The sequence below is a fragment of the Myotis lucifugus genome, unplaced genomic scaffold (genome assembly GCF_000147115.1).
Source record: "Myotis lucifugus unplaced genomic scaffold, Myoluc2.0 scaffold_19, whole genome shotgun sequence".
NCBI lineage: Eukaryota > Metazoa > Chordata > Mammalia > Chiroptera > Vespertilionidae > Myotis > Myotis lucifugus.
In genome coordinates, this window is record NW_005871067.1 from 3,174,761 (window position 1) to 3,198,360 (window position 23,600).

At 42.6% G+C, this 23,600-nt stretch overlaps 1 protein-coding gene across 20 annotated transcripts in view; it reads right to left on the reverse strand.

The window, feature by feature from the left end:
* ZMYM2 (zinc finger MYM-type containing 2) overlaps nucleotides 1-18,318 on the reverse strand; it is a 150,278-nt gene extending 131,960 nt beyond the window's left edge. For 10 of the 20 annotated variants that reach the window (XR_002828421.1, XR_002828418.1, XR_002828417.1 and 7 more), the window contains exons 1-2: nucleotides 17,898-18,150; nucleotides 17,092-17,160 (exon numbers count right to left, since the gene is read on the reverse strand). The gene's annotated coding sequence lies outside the window, so the exon portion shown is untranslated. The other 10 variants (XM_023751130.1, XM_023751129.1, XM_023751132.1 and 7 more) reach the window with 4 other exon arrangements.
* Nucleotides 18,319-23,600: the final 5,282 nt, after the last annotated feature.

The window sequence follows — 23,600 nt, forward strand, 5'->3', positions numbered from 1 at the left end:
CCTAGTACATAGGAGAAAACGTAAGATTCTTCCCCTGACCCATAAGATTCCTGCCTGATGTAACCCCTGACTATATGCTAGGCTCCACCTAAGGATCACTCTTCTGCACCTTGCTCATTAAGCATCTGTGTTTAGCAAAAGCCTTCTTTTAGTTCGTGGAAGGGTCCTCCTTATCTCAGAAGCCCTTTGTACATACTCTTTCTCAGCCTGAAATGTTCATTCCTGAACTTCTTTCTAGTCTCAGCCTAAATGTCACTCCCTTGAAATCCCTTCCTCTCAAACACTTTACTAAGCCACCCCTGGTCTACATTAGATCTCTCTTGTTATAAACTCACAGCATCGCTCACACTTCCTCAGCTACATTCACTCAATTTATAATCATGTTTTCTTCTAATCTGTATCCCCCATTAGACTGTATTTTCCATGAGGGCAAAGACCTATGTTCTTATTGCTGCTAACCTCTCAACTGTACCCCTTCCTAACTGAATCCTATCCCTCCTTCACTTCCAATGTGCTAAAGGACAACCACTTAACACTTGAGCCTGTTTCCCTACTATAAGATAGGAAATTAGGGTAATTTCCTCAAATATGAAACAAGAAAAATAAAAATATTTTTCCCTGCTTTTGGTCATGATTTTTTATTACTTCTATATTCAATCTATATCCTATATAATCCTATATAATAAAAGGCAAATATGCAAATCAACCAAATGGCAGAACGACCAGTCACTATTATGTGCACTGACCAACCAGGGGGCAGACGCTCAACAAAGGACCTGACCCCTGGTGGTCAGTGCATTCCCACAAGGCGAGCGCCACTCAGCCAGAAGCTGGGTTCATGGCTGGCAAGCACAGCAGCGGTGGCAGGAGCCTCTTCCGCCTACCCGGTAGCACTAAGGATCCCTCAGGGTCCCGGACTGCGAGAGGGCACAGGCCAAGCTGAGAGACTGACCCCCCACCAGTGCACAAATGTTGGGCACCGGGCCTCTTGTAACTAATAACATGGACTGATCTCAGTACCTAATAAAAGGTTATTGCCCTAGGTCTGTGGTCGGCACAAACTGAGGCTCGCGAGCCACATGCGGCTCTTTGGCCTCTTGAGTGTGGCTCTTCCTCAGCCTTAGGAGTACTCTAATTAAGTTAACAATGTACCTACCTATATAGTTTAAGTTTAAAAAATTTGGCTCTCAAAAGAAATTTCAATCGTTGTACTGTTGATATTTGGCTCTGTTGACTAATGAGTTTGCCGACCACTGCCCCAGGTCATTTGGCTCAGTAGAGAATGTCAGCCTGTGAACTGAAGGGTCTTGGGTTTGATTCCGGTCAAGGGCACATACAAGGGTTGCTGGCTCAGTCCCCAGTGGGAGGCATGCAGGAGGCAGCCAATCAATGATTCTCTCTCATTATTGATTTTTCTATCTCTCTCTCCCTCTCCCTTTCTCTCCGAAATTAATAAAAATATATTTTAAAAATAAAAGGTTATAATATCCTATCCATTTTTAACCCTTAACCAAAGAAGCTAAAGCAACCCACACTTCCTTCTCCACACATAGTTTAAAAACTAGGAGAGCCGAAACCGGTTTGGCTCAGTGGATAGAGCGTCGGCCTGCGGACTGAAAGGTCTCAGGTTCGATTCCGGTCAAGGGCATGTACCTGGGTTGCGGGCACATCCCCAGTGGGAGATGTGCAGGAGGCAGCTGATCGGTGTTTCTCTCTCATCGATGTTTCTAACTCTCTATCTCTCTCCCTTCCTCTCTGTAAAAAATCAATAAAATATATTTAAAAAAAAAAAACTAGGAGAGCAAAAGTAAACTTGCACAGCATATGTTAATTTGGAAACAAACATTCATTTATTTTTATGATACTTGGTATTCCAAATCTATGACCTAGTTTTTAATACCAAATCCTCCCTAGTGTTTAAAGATGATGAAATAAGTGGAGGGTTTTAAAAAGAGTAGTAATCTTGCTCTAACTGGTTTGGCTCAGTGGATAGAGCGTCGGCCTACGGACTCAAGGGTCCCGGGTTCAATTCTGGTCAAGGGAATGTACCTTGGTTTGCGGGCACATACCCAGTGGGGAGTGTGCAGGAGGCAGCTGATTGATGTTTCTCTCATCGCTGTTTCTAACTCTCTATCCCTCTCCCTTCCTCTCTGTAAAAATCAATAATATAAAAAAATAAAAGTAAAAATAAAAAGAGTAGTAATCTTCTTTAGATGACTGTCAGTTCCATGATTAAGACCTAACCTAAAGAAACACAATATTGGTATCAATAAGCCAATGGGACCACAAATTCAAAGTACTAAGTACTAAGAAATATTTCTCCAATATTAAGTATCTATATATATAAAAGGCTAAGTGACCAACCATATGTCCATCCAACCTACTGGCCAGTACAAATGACGTGCACTGGCAATTTAAAAATAAACGTTGACTCGCACATGCACCCTAACATAATCAAAGCTGAAGTATTAACAGAATCAGAGGTTGTTCTGATTCCAAGAATTGGTTTGTCCCCTTCTGACACTGGCCTCTTATTTAAATTAATTTGAAGACAGTTTCCCGTGATGCCAGGATTTGTGATGACTATTAATAAATCATAAGGATAAACTCTAGACAGAGTAGGAATATTCCTACCTGAACCCGTTTTCGAACATGGTCAGTTATATGTTGCTTTCTCTCGAGTTCAAGGAGCGTGTCACGTTAAAGTTAAAGTTGTAAATACTTCATCACAAGGGAAATTGGTCAAGCACTCTGAAAGTGTTTTTACTCTTAATGTGGTATACAGGGAGATATTAGAATAAGTTTAATCAATTTATCAGTCATTGTTTTGATCAATGTTGTTTCTATATCATGTTTTTGTTGTTTTTATATCATGTCTTTGTTGTTATATCATGTTGTTATTATTAATCAATTTATGTTATTTTCATGTTTTGCTAATTTTCTTTCATCTCTGACACTTCTATTACAGAGAAATGGCGAATAGCGATATTAAAATATTTCTTCTAATTAATTTCCTTTTAATGTGCATAAATCCGTGCACCAGGCCACTAGTTACTATATAAAAATGCATCACCTTCGTTTCATAAGACTCAAAACTCATGACAATATTTCCCAGAGATATATTCTTCAGATTTTTACTTATTGATCTTAAAAATCAAAGGAATACAAAAAGAACATACAATATACACCAAAGAAAATATGTTTTTTCTGTCTTAATGAACAAATTGAAGAAAGTAAATAGTATATCCAATCATTTACAATTCAATGAAATTTGCATTTTTTTTAATCATCTAGTAGTATGAAAGGCTCTGAAGCTAAGATGCTCAGTAAGTCTTATTTTATATCTCCCCTTTATTTAACTCCTCATAACTTGAGTTCTACTTTTTTGTCTATCAATTTCATCCCACATCTAATACAATAATAACTACCATTTATAGATATATTGTACCAGGCTCATCAAAACTACCTTAAAATGTACCTTATAATGCATATCTTAAATATATTATGACCCCATTTTGCAGATGAGTAAAGTATTCTGTTATCAGATAACTTTCCTATGGCATACACCTGGCATACAGGCAGCAAAACTAGTTTGTACCTAAAGTCTACATACCTTTCATTGTACCACATCATCCCTTAATCATATAGAACCCTAAGACTTGTGAATTGATCTCATACACTGACCAAGAGAATACAAACATTAATCAGCTGAATACTTTTATAATTATAAGGACAGGAAAGGGATCTCAAGAGTATCAGACTTGCATCAAAAATGTCAATTGCTGACTGACAACCAAGATGGCGGCATAGGTAAACACCTAAACTTGCTGCCGAGCACAACCACATTAAAACTACAACTAAAAGACAAAATGAATATCATCCAGAACCACGGGAAGGCAAGCTGAGTGGAAATTCTGTAACTAGAAGGAAAGAGAAAAGCACATTGAAGAGGGTAGGAGGTGCAGAGGTGCGGAAGTGCAGAGGCTTGCACAAAAGGGGCCGGCAGCTGGGTACGCTGTTGTTTTTTCAATAGGGAGGGAGATACAAGTTCCTGACTGCTCTGAACTCCAATTACGGGCAAGAAACTGGGGACCCAGACTCATACAGAGAGAAACTGGACTGTCTGGCATCCGGCCAGAACGTGAGGGTGGCTTTCTCACAAAGGTGCTTGCAGCAGTCATTGTTCCTGCATGGGGCCGCGGGACACAGAGACCCAGGGACCTATCAGGGCAGGGCTGCCAGGCAACCATTGCTGTTTGCTTGGCCCTGGTGATTCCCTGAGACCCCGCCCACCCAATTTACAACCCCACCCAAGCTGTGTGCATCGGCTTTTGCATATGAATGGCCTGGCCTTTCTCCCTCTAAAAACCTGTCAAACTGCAGCTGCGTCAGAGAGCTCCAAAGCTTCCAAAAGAAGGCCCAAGGTTCAGCAGCAGCAGCAGACCTTGCTTCACAGCTGGGCCTCATCTGGGCACTTCCAAACCCCAAACAAAGAGGAGGAATCTACAGATCTCTCTGTAGCTCCTGCTGGGTGGCCTCAGGCAGTGGGTGATGTTGCACCTGCTTGGAGATCCAAGAGCCAGTGTACCCAGTGATCAGAGTGGGACCATCCAATTACAACTCCTCAGATCCATAAGGGACACACTCAAGAGGCAGACTCAGTGAGCACCAAAGCCTCACTGAAGCAAGTCCTGCCCCATTAGGGTATCTCCAGCACAGCAGTTCTTCCAGTGTACACATAGCTGGTCCTCACAGCCAACTGGCCTGGAGGTCAATTCCTCTCAGTGATACCAACAACAATCAAGGCTTAACTACAACAGGACTGTGCACCCAGCCCATAAAGGGGTGCACCAAGAGTGTCCACCTCAGGTGACTGGGGAGGCTGAACCACTGGACCCTATAGGACATCTACCACACAAGGCCACTCTATCAACACAGGGAAGCAGCCAAAACGCGGAGACAAAGAAACAAGTCACAAACAAAAGAAATGGAGGAAAGAAAACTACTGCATATAGAGTTCAAAACCACAGTTATAAGGTTACTCAAGAATCTTCTAGAAACCTCCGAGAAATTTAGTGAGACCTTCAAGGATATGAAAAAAAAATCAGAAATTAAGCATAAATTGACTGAAATAAAGAATAATATACAAAGATCCAACAGCAGACTAGAGGATCCCAAGAATTAAGGCAAATATCTGAAATACAAAGAAGCAAAAAACACCCAACTGGAAAAGCAAAAGGAAAAAATAATACAAAAATATGAAGGTAGTGTAAGGAGCCTCTGGGACAGCTTCAAGTGTACCAACATCCGAATTATAGGGGTGCCAGAAGAAGAGAGCAAGATATTGAAAACCTATCTGAAGAAATAATGACAGAAAACTTCCCCTACCTGGTGAAAGAAATAGACTTACAACTCCAGGAAGCGCAGAGAACCCCAAACAAGTGGAATCCAAAGAGGACCACACCAAAACACATCATAATTAAAATGCCAAGGGCAAAAGACAAAGAGAGACTCTTAAAAGCAGCAAGAGAAAAACAGTTAGTTACCTTCAAGGGAGTACCCATACGACTGTCAGCTGGTTTCTCAACAGAAACTATGCAGGCCAGAAGGGAGTGGCAAGAAATATTCAAAGTGATGAATAGCAAGAACCTACAACCAAGGTTACTCTACCCAGCAAAGCTATCATGTAGAATTGAAGGTCAGATAAAGAGCTTCACAGATAAGAAAAAGCTAAAGGAGTTCATCACCACCAAACCAGGATTATATGAAATGCTGAAGGGTATTTTTAAGAAGAGAAAGAAGAAAAAGGTAAAGATAAAAATTATGAACAACAAAGTGACAACAAATACATATCTGTCAACAAGTGAATCTAAAAATAAAGTGAATACAACATCTTATAAACTGAATAAACTGCTGAATATAATAGAATCAGGGGCATAGAAAGGGAGTGGACTGACAATTCTCGGGGGAAAGGGGAAGTGGGCGGTGCAGGAAGAGATTGGACAAAAATCTTACACCTACTGACGAGGATGGGGGGGGCGGGGGGAGGGGTAAGGACATGGGGTGGGGTGGGAACCAGTTGGAGGGGAGCTATGGGGGGGGGGAAAGAGGAACATCTGTAATAATCTGAACAATAAAGACTTATTTAAAAAATATATATATAGGAGCCAGCAGTGGGGAGCTGGTCAAGAAAATAGAATCTTTCTCTTTACTATCAGATGAGCATTCAGTGAGTTTACTGTACCAGTGATAGCAACTAATTCACGTTTAGTCTGTACAGATAACTGTAGCTGTTGTTAACTGAGCACCTACTATTGGGCAGTCACATAGCCTATATTATTGTTAATCGTAATCTCATATGCAAGTTTAGGAAAGCAGGCATTACTATAGTCTTATGTCAAATGAATAAAATAAGACTCAGAGGTTAAATGACTCATCAGAGATTACCAACTGGTAAATAGTAGAGCAAAAGTTTTATTGAGGCACTTAGAGGCCCGGTGCACAAATCTGGGGTCCCTCCGCCTGCACCCTCTCACAATCCGGGACCCCTCAGGGAATGTCAGAGAACCAGTTTTGGCCCAATCCCCGCAGGCCAGGCAGAGGGGACTGGGCCAAAACTGGTGCAGAAATCCATGTACCAGGGCGAATCCGTGCACTGGAACCCTAGTATGCATATAAGATCTTCGGTTAATCTCTTCCCACCCTCCCCCCTTCCCTCTGAGATTCATCAGTCTGTTCCATGTTTCCATGCCTGTGGTTCCCACTCCTGCGTTGAGCGTCTGCCCCTTGGTGGTCAGTGCACATCATAGCTACCAGCCAGTCGGCCAGTCACTTAGGCTTTTAGATAGATAGATAGATAGATAAATAGATAGATGAGATAATTTGCATACAGTAAAATTTACTTATTTTAAGTGAAAACTTTGGTAAGTTTTAAGAAATTTATATACTACTTATGCAGTTATCATCACAATCTAGTTTTAGAAGACATTCATCACACCAAAAGTTCCTTCCTGGGCAAGGCAGATTTGAACACCAACCTGACTCCAAACTTATGTCCCCTACCAACACTCAAGTGATAAAAACTGATTTAGACAGTAAAGCTGCAAAATTAAGACCCACTAATTCCCTCTTTGCATATGAAGTCCCAAAATACCATTAAAACCACATTACATGGCATCTCACCAAATTTCACTTTACTAAAATGTGATTATGCCTCAAATAAGAACAGCAAAATTAGACTGAGAACATAGGATGCTATTACTGATACTGTGTGATATTTCTTTTAAGTGCAAAACGAGTTAGGAGGAAGATTGGATAAAAACCTCTGAGCAAGGACATCAAGGATGAAAAGGTGATATACAAATGAAGAGAACAAGGGAATAATAGAAGTCAGGAGTTTGTGTCATGGAAGACAAAGTTTAACTTGAACAGAAGCTTATCTTTGATGTGCAACATAAAACTATTTGGAGATACAAAATGAAATGACTTCCTAGGCAGGTGTTAAAATTCATTTGATTAAGAAACAGGATATACAATGTTAAAACAGGCAAAAATAGTTTCGCAACTTACATTAAGTCTTTTATCCATTTTGAGTTTATTCCTGTGTATGGTGTAAGTTGGTGGTCTAGTTTCATTTTTTTGCATGTACCTGTCCAATTTTCCCAAATTAAATGTAAGTCGCAAAACCATAAAAATCCTAGAAGAAAACATAGGCAGCAAAATCTCAGACATCTTACATAGCAGAATTTTAACCAACACATCTCCTAGGGCAAGAGAAACAAAGGACAAAATAAACAAATGGGACTACATCAAACAAAAAATCTTCTACGCAAAGAAACCATAATCAAAATAAAAAGGGAACCCACTGTATGGGAGAACATATTTGCCAATGATACATCTGACAAAGGGTTAATTTCCAAAATATATAAATAACTACTACAACTCAACACTAGGAAGACAAATGATCCAATTAAAAAATGGGCAAAGGATCTGAATAGACACTTCTCCAAAGAGGACATATGGATGGATAATAGATATGAAAAAAAGCTCAATGTCAATATCATCAGAGAGATGCAAATTAAAAACAACTCTGAGTTATCCTTTCACACCTGCCACAATGGCTATCATCAATAAATCAATAAACAACAAGTATTGGCAAGGATATGGAGAAAAGGGAACCTTAGGCACACAGCCACTGCAAATACAGACTGGTGCAGCAACTTTGGAAAACAGTATGAGTTCCCTCAAAAACTTAAAAATGGAAATGAGGGAGGAGAGACCAAGATGGCGGCATAGGTAAACACCTGAGATTGCTGCCGCAAACAACCACTTCAAAAATACAACTAAGAGACGGAACGGACATCAACCAGAACCACAGGAAGGCTGGCTGAGGAGAGACTCTTCAACTAGAAGGAAAGAGGAGGCGCAGTGTGGAAAATATAAAGGTGCGGAGGTGCGCGCGCAACGCGGGCTGGTGGCTGAGGGCGCGGTTGTCGTTTTCAATCAGGAGGGAGTCTCAGACTCTGAGCTCCAGATCCGGGCAAGTCTCTAGGGACTCAGACTCAAACGGGAGAAGCGGGATTGTCTGGCATCAGTTGGAATGTGAGGGCAGCTTTCTCTCCGAGGTTTGCAGCGGTTGCTGGGGTTCTGAGAAGCAGAGCCTCTGGGAACGGGACTGAGAGCAGCCATAACTGCTCCCTCCGCCCACCCTGATCCCGTGTGACCAGCCCCGCCCAAGCCCTGCACAGAGCCATTTGCCGGATAGCCTCAGGCAAAGGCTAGATTAGCACCTCTCCAGAGGACAGAAGTTCTTCCACTGCAGATACAGGTGATTCTCACAGCCAGTCTGCCTGGTGGTCAAATCCCTCTAGTATTAACTACAACAATCAAGGCTTAACTAGAACAAGACTGCGCACAAAGACCACAAGGGGGTGCACCAAGAAAGCATAAAAAATGCGGAGACAAAAAAACATGACAGAAATGGAGGATATAGAGCTAAAAAACGCAATTTTGAGGGCTTGCAATAATGTGCTAGAAGCTGCCAATAAACTTGATGAGAGCCTCACGAAATCTAATGAGACCCTCGATGCTGTGATAAAGAACCAACTAGAAATTAAGCATACACGGACTGAAATAAAGAATATTATACAGACACCCAATAGCAGACCAGAGGAGCGCAAGAATCAAGTCAAAGATTTGAAATGCGAAGAAGCAAAAAACACCCAACCGGAAAAGCAAAATGAAAAAAGAATCCAAAAATACGAAGATAGTGTAAGGAGCCTCTGGGACAGCTTCAAGCATACAAACATCAGAATTATAGGGGTGCCAGAAGATGAGAGACAGCAAGATATTGAAAACCTATTTGAAGAAATAATGACAGAAAACTTCCCCCACCTGGTGAAAGAAATGGACTTACAGGTCCAAGAAGCGAAGAGAACCCCAAACAAAAGGAATCCAAAGAGGACCACACCAAGACACATCATCATTAAAATGCCAAGAGCAAAAGACAAAGAGAGAATCTTAAAAGCAGCAAGAGAAAGAGACTCAATTACCTACAAGGGAATACCCATACGAATGTCAGCTGATTTCTCAACAGAAACTTTGCAGGCCAGAAGGGAATGGCAAGAAATATTCAAAGTGATGAATACCAAGAACCTACAACCAAGATTACTTTATCCAGCAAAGCTATCATTCAGAATTGAAGGTCAGATAAAGAGCTTCACAGATAAGGAAAAGCTAAAGGAGTTCATCACCACTAAACCAGTATTATACGAAATGCTGAACGGTATCCTTTAAGAAGAGGAAGAAGAAAAAGGTAAAGATACAAATTGTGAACAACAAACATGCATCTATCAACAAGTGAATCTAAGAATCAAGTGAATAAATAATCTGATGTACAGAATGAACTGGTGATTATAATGAATCAGGGACATAGAAAGGGAATGGACTGACTATTCTTGGGGGGGAAAGGGGAATGGGAGATGTGGGAAGAGACTGGACAAAAATCGTGCACCTATGGATGAGGACAGTGGGTGGGGAGTGAGGGCGGAGAGTGGGGCGGGAACTGGGAGGAGGGGAGTTATGGGAGGGGGGGGGAAAGAGGAACAAATGTAATCTGAACAATAAAGATTTTAAAAAAATAAAAATAAATAAAAAGACAAAGAAAAAAAATGGAAATGCGATTTGACCCAGTGATCCCACTTTTAGGAATATATCCTACAAATACCAAAATACCCATCAGAAAAAACATATGCACCCCTGTGTTCATAGCAGCACAATTTACAATAGCTAAGATCTGGAAACAGCCCAAGTAAGTACCTATCAATAGATGAATGAATAAAAAAAGCAGTGGAGCATTTACACAATGAAATACTATGCAGCAGTGAAAAAGAAGGATCTCTTACCCTTTGAGACAGCATGGAGAGACCTGGAGATTATTATGCAAAGAAAAATAAACCAGTCAGAGAAAGACAAATATCAAATGATCTCACATATGTGGAAGCTAATGAACAAAATCAATTGACAAACATAATAGGTCCAGGCCCGGAAAGAGGGGCTCAGTGGTTGAGCGTCGACCTATGAACCACAAAGTCACGGTTAGATTCCAATCAGGGCACAAGCCCGGGTTGCAGACTCAATCCCCAATAGGGCATGTGCAGCATCAGTGATTTGTGACAAAGAAACAGGTCACAAATGGAAAAAATGGAAGCAAGCAAATTACTGGATACAGAGTTCAAAACTATGGTTATAAGTTTACTTAAGATCTTAATGAGATTTTCAAGAATCTTAATGAGAGTGTCAAAGACATGAAAAAAGAACCAGTCAGAAATTAAGCATACACTATCTGAAATAAAGAATACTTTATAAGGATTCAGCAGTAGAGTAGAGGATTCTGAGAATCAAATCAATGATTTGGAATTGAGGAAGCAAAAATCACCCAATCAGAAGAGAAGAAAAAAAAAAAGAATCCAAAAATATGCAAATCGTTTAAGGAGCCTCTGGGACAATTTTAAGCGTACCTACATTCACATCATGGGGCTGCCAGAAGAAGAACAGAGAGAGGAAGATATTGAAAACCTATTTGAAGAAATAATGACAGAAAATTTCCCCTACCTGGTGAACGAAACAGACTTACATGTCCAGGAAGCACAGAGAGTCCAAAACAAGAGAAAACCAAAGAAGCCCACATCAAGACATATTATCATGTCAATGCCAAGGGCTAAAAACAAAGAGAGAATCTTAAAAGCAGCAAGAGAAAAGCAATTAGTTATCTACCAGGGAGCACTCATACGACTATCAGCTGATTTCTCAAAAGAAACTTTGCAGGCCATAAGGGAGTGACAAGAAATATTCAAGGTGATGAATAGCAAGAACCTACAACCAAGATTACCCTACCCTGCAAAGCTCTCATTTAGAATTGAGGGCCAGCCCCAGTCGGTTTGGCTCAGTGGCTAGAGCATCGGCCTGAGGACTGAAGGGTCCCACGTTCAATTCCAATCAAGGGTACATGCCAGGGTTGTGGGCTCGATCCCCAGTAGGGGCGTGCAGGAGGCAGGCAATCAATGATTCTCATCCTTTATGTTTCTATCTCTACCTCTCCCTTCACCTCTGAAATCAATAAAAAATATATATTTGAAATGAAGGTCAGATAAGGAGCTTCACAGACAAGAAAAAGCTAAAGGAGTTCATCCCCACCAAACCAGTATTACATGAAATGTTGAAGGGGAAGAAGAGATCAAAAATATGGAGAATAAAATGGCAACAAATACATACCTATTAACGACTGAATCTAAAAATCAAAATGAACAACAAGAAATAAAATGAACAAAATAAACTGGTCCAATAAAATAGAATCAGAGACATGGAAGCATGGAACAGATTTGACGAATCTCAGAGGGAAAGTGGGAGGGGGGCAGGAAGAGATTAACCAAAGATCTTACCTAAGGACACAGACAGTCGGGTGGTAAAGGCCTGGGGTGGGGAGGGAACCGGATAGAGGGAGGCAGTGGGGGGAGACAAGGGGAGAAATCTGTAGTACTCTCAACAATAAAGATTTTATTTTTTAAAAAAGGATTCTCATACATGTTAGAGCCAGAAATAAACTAGAGCAATTAAAATAAAATATGACAATCTTCAAAGAAAAAAATACAAATATAAATCTAAAACAAGTAGATATAATAAAAGTTTAATTTAATCTAAATTTTCACTTCCACTCTAACATTTCCTTAATTCTATAGAACTGAAAGCACAATTCACTAAGACATACACTGGACCTAACCAACAACTTACAAATTCCAAATTAGGGTTCTGGAGTGTACCATTCAAAGTCAACATGTAATGCTCGTCTGAGCATAGCGGCAAAGAAATTGCTAGCCAACTGTTAATAGAAAACATCTTTTTTGTATGCATGATATACAGTACATGTTGTAATACGTAATTTGTTAAATAAATGACTTCTACGCTGCCCTGATTAGCCTGAATTATTTAGTCCAACTCAATAATCCAAGAAACACTCTTCCTAGTCAAAAGATGTAAAAAATGTGCCTTTTTGATATGAATTATTATAAAACTGTTCCAGCATTACAAGAAAAGTTTCTTTAATATTTTTAGTTAGAAAACCATGATTTCAGTTCCAAATTCATACAAAAATAAATCCATACAAGTAATGTAGGTTACTATAACAAAAGTAATATACACATGGCATTGCTATAACGTAAAAACAAAGCAAAGCAAAAACCTGAATAATTTGTCTCCTTGAATTAGTCACATTTTATTTTTTAATTTTTTAAAATATATTTTCCTTTATTTCAACGAGGAAGGGAGGAGGAGAGAGAGCTAGAAACATCAATAATGAGAGAGAATCATTGATCAGCTGCCTCCTGCACACCCCACACTGAGGACCAAGCCCACAACCCGGGTATATGCCTTGACTAGGAATCGAACTGTGCCCTCCTGGTTCATAGGTCAACACTCAACCATTGAGCAACACTGGCCAGGCTAGTCACATTTTATAAATTCTATCTGTAACCTCTAACTATGTGATAACCATTTTACTGAAAATAGGCACTTAAGTATTTTTTCCTATTCAATCTAAATGGTTAGAAAGAAATAAGTTTACTGCAAGAATTACGATAGACCTTTCATAATTTCTTTAATTTGATATTGCAACAATTCTATATCTAGTAAAAGTGTCTTAAAATTACAATTTAACATTAACTTTTAATAACAGAATCATACTAAAATATTTAATAATTTAAGAATAAAATATTTTACACATTGCTTATTAAAGATTTAACTGATATACAACAATATGTAATTATTTTAGGTGTATATTTTTAAACTTTAAATTCACAAAATTAACTTCAAATTCACTAGGAACTATACTGAAAAGGGAAAAAAATCTAGAACCTCTAGCAAAGAGAAACCTGATCCTTGGCAGCCTATTGATATTTAAAAAAATAGCTGAAATTCTCTAACTATAATCTGATAACTCTTCAAGAAGGATAACAAAACAAGATAACACATAACAATGAAATATACTAATTTTGTTAAAACCAGATCTATTACATATTCATTATCTATTTATTCTAATATCCAAAGTTTACTCTTAAATTATTTCTTAAAATAGTGAATAATAATACTTACAGGACATTGATCAAATCAGTAAAAATAAAATCTCCAACAGTATACCCTCTTCCAAATTAAAGACAATGAATTTTCCTTAAATTTTATTACTTTTAATTTTCAATGTTAGAACAAATCCCAAACTAGTCATGTGATCAAGTGATTTTGCAAACCCCTATACACACATCTTTTAACTCTAAATAATATTTTTCAATGGTATACAAAAATTTATTCTAAAAAAAAAAAAAAAATTTATTCTAGGGCTCTGGCCAGTTGCTTGGAATGTCGACCCAATACATCAAGGTTGCAGGTCAGGGTACAAACAGGAGGCGACCAATTGATGTGATTGATGTTTCTCCCTCACATTGATATTTCTCTTTCTCTCTCTCTCTCTCTCTCTCTCTCTCTCTCTCCCCCCCCCCTCTCTAAAATCAATAAAAGCATATACTCAGGTGAGGATTTAAAAAAAAAAAAAAGACTATAAACAATTGTACAATATGTTATATCAAGCTCCATATCCATGAAAAATTTGAAACATCCATAGGTCAGCACCTATGTGACATCTGAGTGATACAGGACTGTCTCATCAAATGAGGTATAAAGTCTAGCCCATGAAATTAAATATTAGAACATGGAAAAGTAGGGACCATGCTGTACATTTCCTCCAATTGGTTAAAAGGACAGGTAGCAGGGGAGGGTGATTCATACTATTAAGAATGCACTGCCCTAACCGGTTTGGCTCAGTGGATAGAGCGTCGGCCTGCGGACTCAAGGGTCCCAGGTTCGATTCCGGTCAAGGGCATGTACCTGGGTTGCGGGCACATCCCCAGTAGGGAGTGTGCAGGAGGCAGCTGATGAATGTTTCTCTCTCATCGATGTTTCTAACTCTCTATCCCTCTCCCTTCCTCTCTGTAAAAAACCAATATATTTTAAAAAAAAAAGAATGCACTAGCCCTGGTCAGAGTGTCCCAATTGGTTGAACTTCGTTCACAGGTTTGATTCCCAGTCAGGGTACATACAAAGGTTGTGGGTTCGATCCCCGAACAATGGGTATGCAGAAGGCAACCAATCAATGTTACTCTCTCACACGAATGTTTTTTTCCCTTCCTATCTCTCTAAAACTCCATTTTTTAAGAAATTTTGAAAAATAAATAAAAAATAAAAGAATGCTCTAAAATGCCATAATTATGCAAAATATTTTAACTGTAAAGATACTTTGTAAGTACATCTAATAGCACCTAACAGGAACTGCCCGATAAATGTTAAGTATAATAAAGAACTTATTTAAGCAAAGTCAATTAAAAATTGTCAGGTTCTCTGTATCTTATTGACTGGCATATTAAAACTCCATTAACTGGTGTTTTAAAATACTTTTTAATTCGGAGTTAAATTATTAAGCAAAACAAGAATGACATTTTGGCATTATTTTTCTTCCTCTACAAATTAGAAAAACAAATAGTACCTATATCAATGGGTTTTCATGAAGACTAAATTACTTAATACATGTTAAAAATTAGTTTAGACATGTGTGGAAACTACAAAATGTAAATGATAGGTACACAGAAATTCAATATACTACTCTTAATCATAAATTTGAAAGTTTCTAAATAAACTTTTTTTAAAATTTAGCTTACAATTGTGCTGGTACACAATAGGGGCTCAATACATACTATTTTTCTTTAAAGAGGAGTTTTTTGTTGTTGTTTGTTTTTAATACATTTTTATTGATTTCAGAGAGGAAGGAAGAGGGAGAGAGACAGAAACATCGATGAAAGAGAATCATTGATCAGCTGCCTCCTGCACACCCCCTACTGGAAATCAAGCCCACAACCCGGGCATGTGCCCTTCACCGGAATCGAACCCATGACCCTTCAGTCCACAGGCCGACGCTCTATCCAGTGAGCCAAACCGACTAGGCCAATACATACTATTTTAATTACCCCCAGCCTATCTGCTAAGATTAAGTGAAATAATACATGAAAGTGTCCTGCACTGCGCCTAAATGATACCTATTTAATATAAGCTATCATCCTCACATCATCTTTAACAATCAGTATTCAGCAAATATTTGTCATCAATGAACTGTCTTTTGACCCATTTGCGACTTAATAATTTCTATATATAAAAGCCTAAGCGACCCTTAGGACCGTTGTGACTGGATGATCAGTCGCTATGACACCCAATGACCACCAGGGGCCAGATGCTCAACACAGGATCTGCCCCCTGGTGGTCAGTGTGCTTACATAGCGGGAGTGTTACTCAGCCAGAAGCCAGGTCATGGCTGGCGAGTGCAGCTGTGGCCATGGGAGCCTCTCCAGCTGCCTGCTGCTTTCGCACTGCTACATCCCTTGGGGGATGTTGGACTGCCAGTTTCGCCCAATCCCATAACTGGCAGTCTGACATCCCCCGAGGGATCACAGATTGCGAGAGGGCGCAGGCCAGGCTGAGGGACCCCATCTGTGCCTCTACCTAAGTATAAGCTAAACTTATGACTCACCTCTGACAGAGATCTTCAAGTTATGATATCAACTGTCAATGGGCTCAAGAGATACAATGTGTCCAGAATGCTAACTTCACTAATATTTTGTAACTAACTTCAAATGAGGGAGGTTTTGACGGGTTATGTTTATCTTATTATCTAGAACATTCCCAGACCGACTTAAAATCAGCAAATTACAAGCACTAAACGTAACTCAGTTAACATATTTAAGAATTACTCAAGTGAAGCCCTGGCCAGGTAGCTGTTGGTTAAACCCCCAGTCATAGTATACAAGAATCAACCAATGAATGCATAAATAAGTGGAACACCAAATCGATGTTTCTCTCTCTATTTTAAAATTTTTAAATCATTTATTAAAAAAAAAAAAAAAAAGGAATGACTCAAGTGAAGACTACTGAGCACAGAAGATGGGGAACTCAGAGAGCAATGGGCTGGTGTGATCAGCATACTAGTTGCTGAACTAGGAGTACTAAAGGAGTGGACTTAGGCCTAATCAAAGACATGAAAGAGACCTACCAACTCATGAACCCTAAGAGTAAAAGCATGAGTTTTAAATCAGGCACAAACAAAAAGTTAAATGGTTCTTCCTATTTTTCCGATCCCTTCGATGAATTACCATTGTAAAGGTAGAAAAAATGTAAAGGATGGTTTCTTGCATACCAAAACGAAATAACTTCAGTTCCCATTGTGGAACTCTAGAGGGCGCAAGAAATATGCCCTCCTTCCCACCAACCCACCTCTGGGTAATGTGAGCAGCTAGCTGCAGGACCTGAGGTTTGTGTTGCAGCAGCAGAAGCAGTATCTGCAGCGGTGCAACAGCAGCACCCACTCCCAATTATTACCCAGGCAGCTGCCGCCAAGGGAAAGCTCCTCCCCCTCAAAACACCTGGACAGACAAGATCCAGGTCTGAACACCTACAACCTGACAACTTCCTCTAAGAGCAACAAATCGGGGGCAAAGGACTCACAATGAGGGTGTTTTCCTTCTCGCTTTCTGTCAAAAATTCACCACACGGAGTTCAAAGCGATTCCTGCTCCTGGGGTAAGAGGAAAAACGAGAAATGTATCAAGAACAAGCTATCCAGGTAGGACAACCAGCCCTTCCCATGAGAAAAAGAAAAGGGAATATGAGGTCAAGGAGGTTCGGTCCTTCTGTTATCACTGCCCAACACGAGACCAACAATCCCTCGTACGTAAAGCGGAGCAAAATGGCGTAAAATATGAATTTGGTCCCAAAACCCAAGTGAAATGCAAAATCTGGAGGGAGAAGGTGGAGGGCATCCAACCTGCCCCAGGGAAGAGAGCGGGGGAAGGGCAAACGTTGCCTCGACGCCAGCATTTTCTCCCAAATGGGCCCACCCGGGGTCTCTCCCGTCACTCCGGGCACCAACTCCAATTTAGGAGCGGCTCACATCGCCGCTGGGCTGAAAGCTCCCATATTTGCCCCAAGCCTTAGCCCTGGGCCTGAGACTTGTCCCCCCCCAACCCCCGCAGTCGGCGACCGGCTGCGCTGTCTCCCCGTCCGCCATTAGAGACCCAGCCAAACAATACGTGCGGGGCAGGGCCGCGCAGTGCCGGGGAGGGGAGCCCGGAGCAGGCCCCGCCGCGGACGCGGACCCTCACCCCCAAACTTGGAGACCCCGAGCTCCGGCGCAGTCCCGGGAGCGGGAAGACCTACCGCCCCTTCCCCCCAAATTACCCCTTCCCCCCCCCCCCCCGAGAGAAAGGAACATGCCCGCGCCCCCGCCGAGCGCCCCCAACCCGGCGTCCTCACCCGGCCCTCCCGGCCTCGCAAGCGAGCCCGCAGGCAAAGGGGCCGCATGCGACGGTGCCGTGACATGAGCGAGGCCGGACCAGCTTCCCGGGTAGGGCGCACACCGACGACGGCGGCCGCGCCGCGGGGGTTAGTCCCGGGCCGGTGGGAGGCTCCAGAGGCCGCCCTCTCCCATCTCCGCCTCCACCTCCCAAGGCTGCGCTGCACCCAGCCACCCCCACCGTCCGCGGGCCAGGACTGCTAATACCGCGGGGACGAGCCTCACCCGGTTCTGGCTGCGGCTTCGCGGAACGAACCTCCCCTCCCCCGACCCACCCCCTTCGGCGACGCGCACAACTCCGCTCGGTCCAGTCCCGGGTTTAGTGCTGAGAGCAGGCGAAGGCGGAGGCGGCGGCGGGCTGAGCCCGAGCGCGCTCCGCCCTCCGCATCCCCATTGGCTAGCGAGGGCCTGCCGGGGGAGCCTGGGGAGTGTCCATTGGCTGAGTCGGCCTTCCTTCAGGAATCCCATGAAGGGATGGCCCGTGAGGCTGTCCGTCAGGAGCAAGCCACACCCCCTGTATTTCCATTCCCTGGCCCCTAAGCTGGCTGTGGCCTGGGACGCGTTCCTCCCTCCTCACTCCCGCCCCCCGCCCCGCCCCCACCGGGTCCGTAGGGTCAGCGGCCCGACTTTCGTAGCCGCGGGACCTGCCGCGGTCAGGGGACTCCTGTGTCGGGGTGGTCCGAGACACAGAGGCCGGACCGCTTGCCCTCGCTCGGCCGGGGCGTCCAGTCCGCCGCGGCGGTTCCCAGCATTTTGCCCGGGGAGGGACGCTGCCTCGATGTCCCCTACGCCCTCGTGTCCAAATCCTGGAGGCTGGAGGCCCCGTGCGGGGCAACGGGCAGGAGTAGCCCCGGGCCAACGGCTGGGGCGACGGGCGAAGGCGTCGCTGAGCGATCTGGGGCGGACGCACGTCCACCCGCGCCTCATCCCGTGAGGAGCACCGCCACCGCCCGTCATGGCTGCGGGAGGAGACGGCGTCCTCCATCTTGTCGGGACCACTCGGAACCGGGTCTGTGGGGCTGGGCGACGTGTCCCTGGGCTGACTCCGCTGCGCCGCGCTGTGCCATTCGACCAAGGGACAGCCTGCTCTCAGCGCCCGTGTGGGGCCCAGGGACTGGAGACGGCAAGGAGACCCAGACACCGCTCCCTTCCCCAAGGCCAAGATGGAGGCCCTGGGGGCGCCACTGGAGCCTGGCCCGAGGGTGGACGGGCCGGGGCCGCCGCGGTGTCCTGGGCGCTGGCGCTGTTACCACGCTGCACCGTGGACTTCCCGGGTGACGGACCCACCGCCAGCCCCGTCACCGCAGGTGGCAGCCCACGGGCCACAGCTCCTCTTTTGTTCCCAGTCCACCCGACGTCTCGGGCGCACGCCAGACCGGTTCCGTTCCTGGACTCAGGTCCCGCCCTAGCGGCGGGTAGCGGGATGACAACGACGGGGACATGGATGCTTGGATGAATTAAGACCTCAATTCCACCATTATCCACCACCGCCTACTAATAGACACGTGTTGTTACCATTGAACGTTCAACAAGATGAAGTTGAACAAGAAGTTTGTAATGAAGTCAATCATCCTCGAAGGTCTCAATAAAGACTGACAGTGATCATAGACGCCACTTATAGCAATAGAAATTGGGATTCATGAATTATGAATTTTAAAAAATCAAGTAATTCTTTCATCTAGAGCGAAATGCAATAAATATAATTCTCCTTATTTAACTTGAAAAATATCCAACATGTATTTCAACCAGCTTTCTCAAAATAGTATCACTGAGGATGAGGGTTTTGCAAAACTGTTATTTCATAATTGTAAATGTTTCAGTTCTCAATAGAATGAAATATCCTTATAAAACTTTATAGTACACAGTTATGTTTTGCATTGACTTTTTATTGTTGTTAATCCTCACCCTAGGGTATTTTTGTCTAACCCAGACCCCCATCCAGGGGCCAGGTATCTACCCTGTAACCCAAGTACCTGCCCTTGACCAGAATGGAGCCAGTGACCCTTCCATTCAAGGGGCAGAGGCTCCAACCACTGAACCACACCGCCAGGACATGCAATGACATTCTAGATGGCACTATCTTCATAGCAAATGGTCTACTACCAAATGCAGAGCAACACTGTAATAAGTCCATAAAAACTTATACCACCCCCTTATAAGTTATGTCATAGACTTAAATGATAGATTGTGTTCCCACATGAGTTCAAGGAAGCTTTGTACAACTACGAATTCCCTGGCATTATTGCTGTTTTATAATTAACAGGAATAGTAATTACAATACTCTATATTATTCACATTTGGTATTCCATCATTAAAATTCATTTGTCTATGAAGATATTAACTGGGTTGCCTGTGTAATATCAAGGACAATATTTTTTAAATATATATTTATTGATTTCAGAGAGGAAGGGAGAGGGAAAGAGATAGAAACATCAATGATGAGAGAGAATGATTGATTAGCTGCCTTCTACAAGCCCCAAACTGGGGATCAAGTCTACAAGCTCGACATGTGCCTTGACCAGGAATCCAACCGTGACCCCCTGGTTCACAAGTCAATGCTCAACCACTGAGCAACCCCAGCTGGGCTCAAGGAGAATTTTAGTTGAGAGTTTAGAACTGGGGGGGGGGGGGGGTGGAATTTGTATAATAACTTTTTTATACTACACTTAATTTACATTAAAGAACTTTACAAATATATTTTAATTTCCATAATTTCCAAAAGGTAGAAACATCACAAATATTTGTTTACTGATAAATGTATAAACAAGTGTGGTCTATCCATATAATGGAATATTATTCAGCCATACAAGGAATGAAATTCTGATACATGCTACAATATGAATGAACCTTGAAGACATAATGCTACATTAAATAATCCAGACACAAAAGACTACACATTATATGGTTCCATTTATGTGATTGTCCAGACTAGGCAAACCTATAGAGACAGAAAGTAGGTTAGTAGTTGCCTAATCCTGAAGTTCCAGAGAGATATCTCAGCTATGGGGGGTTGTCACTGAGAACTCTGGGGTATAACCCCAAGCTGGGCCCCCCTGCAGAAAGCAGCAAAACTGAGAATGGTGCCCACATAACATATGGCTGTGAAAAGCAACAGGGTTGCTGTCTGCCAGGGAGAGGTGGCTATAATGCTGGCACCCTCTTAAAGGAACAATGCACAAAATCTTGTGTGCAGCCACTCACCTTGTGTTCTGGCAGAGAGAGGACCAAGTGGCCTGAAGCTGTGTGGGCAGAAGCCAGGATTGGGAACACTAGAGTTAGAGCTCAGAAGACAGACACCCCAGTTTCCTGTGCTGAGTTAATTCCCTCACACTGCGGAGGTCATCTTTCTCAAACAGACCTTTGCTAACCAGGTGGTCTTTGCCTGGGGGGAAGACAGTTGACCCACCCTATTGGAAAACCCCTTGCCCCATGCTATGGAGTTTCTGAGGCCCATTAGGAGACTAACAATTAGCCTCCAGGCCAAAGCATTTGCCCCACCATGTTGGAAAACCTCTCACCGCACCTGTGGATGATTGCCTGAGGCTACTCAAGACTGAATCAAATCAGTCTGCAGGCAGAGACAGGTCTTTGGAGGCTTTGAGACTCTGCCTGATCTAATTAGTCAGAAACAGCATTTAACACTGGCCTGCATGGTGTAGCAAATCTACATATTACATACAAACCCAAACAGACAGCCAAAATGGGGAGAAAACAAAAAACAAAACAAAAAACCCTGAATGAAAAAACAAGACATTTCTCAAGAAGGAAAGATAAATGAAATGGAGATAAGAAATTTATTTGATATAGAGTTAAGAATAATGATGGTGCCCTAACCAGTTTGGCTCAGTGGATAGAGTGTCAGCCTGCGGACTCAAGGGTCCCAGGTTCAATTCCGGTCAGGGGCATGTACCTTGGTTGCGGGCACATCCCCAGTGGGGGTGTGCAGGAGGCAGCTGATCGATGTGTCTCTCTCATCGATGTTTCTAACTCTCTATCCCTCTCCCTTCCTCTCTGTAAAAAATCAGTAAAATATATATTTTTTTAAAAGAATAATGATGGTAAAGATGCTCAACAGCATGAGAAAAGAGCAGAAACTATAAAAAAATAGTTGAAAATGAAGAATGACATATCACTAATAAAGAACACATTGGAAGGAATGCAGATCGGATTATGAAAAGCTGAGGATCAGATCAATCAATTAGAAGACAGAGTAGAAACAAATCACTCAATCAGATAAACAAAAAGAAAAAAAAACAATTAAAAAACAGGAGGATAGCATAGCTGGTGGGGGTAAAGGGTTGTTCACTGACCTATGAACCTGAAGGTAACAGTTCAATTCCCTGTCAGGGCATATGCCCAGGTTGTGGGCTCAATCACCAGTGGGGGCATGCAGGAGGCAGCCAATCAATGATTCTCTCTCACGATTGATGTTTGTATCTATCTCTCCCTCTCCCTTCCTCACTGAAATCAATAAAAAGGTATTTAAAAAAAAGAACACGAGGACTGCTTAAGGGAGCTGTGGGAAAACCTGAAACATAACAATATTCGCATAATACTTGTCTTCCCACTTCCTTTCATGAGGCCAGCATTACCCTAATTCCAAAACCAGATCAAGACACTACAAAGAAAGAGAATTACAGACCAATATCCCCAATGAACATAGATGCTAAAATCCTCAAAAAATATTGGCAAATCAGATCCAGCAACATATTTAAAAGATCATACATCATGACCAAGTAGGATTTATTCCAGGGATGCAAGCTGGTACAATATTCACAAATCAATAATCATGATACATCACATAAATAAATTGAAAGATAAAATCACATGATCATATCAATAGACACAGAAAAAGCATTCAACAAAATACCAATACTATTTTTTAATATATTTTTATTGATTTGAGAGAGGAAGAGAGAGGGAGAGATAGAAACATCCAATATAATAAAAGCCTAATATGCTAAGTGTCCAGTCGTCCAGTCAGCCATTCAACCAATCAAAGCGTAATATGCTAATGATATGCTAAGGTCACTCAACTGCTCGCTATAATGTGCATTGACCACCAGGGGGCAGTTGACCGGTTGACCACTCGCTATGGCATGCACTGTCCACCAGGGGGCAGATGCTCAGTGCTGCTCCATCAGAAGCCCTGAGCCAGGCTCATGGCTGGTGAGCACAGTGGCCGCGGTGGGAGCCTCTCCCACCTCCATGGCAGCACAAAGGATATATGACTGCCGGCTTAGGGAAGTGGGCCTAAGCCGACAGTCGGACATCCCCCGAGGGCTCTCGGAGTGGAAAAGGGCACAGGCCAGGCTGAGGGAACAACCCCCCCCCCCCCCCCGAGGGCACGAATTTCATGCACTGGGCCTCTAGTCAATGATAAAAGATAATCATTGATTGGCTGCCTCCTACACACCCCACACTGGAGATCAAGCCTGCAAACCCAGGCATGTGCCCTGACCGGGAATTGAACCATGACCTCCTGGTTTATAGGTCAATGCTCAACCACTGAGCTGCACCAGCCAGGCTCACTCCCATTTTTGATAAAAAGTCTCAGCAAAGTAGGAATAGAGGGAGCATATCTCAACATAATAAAGGCTATATATGATAAACCTATAACGAACATCATACTCAATGGGCAAAAACTGAAACCATTTCCCCTA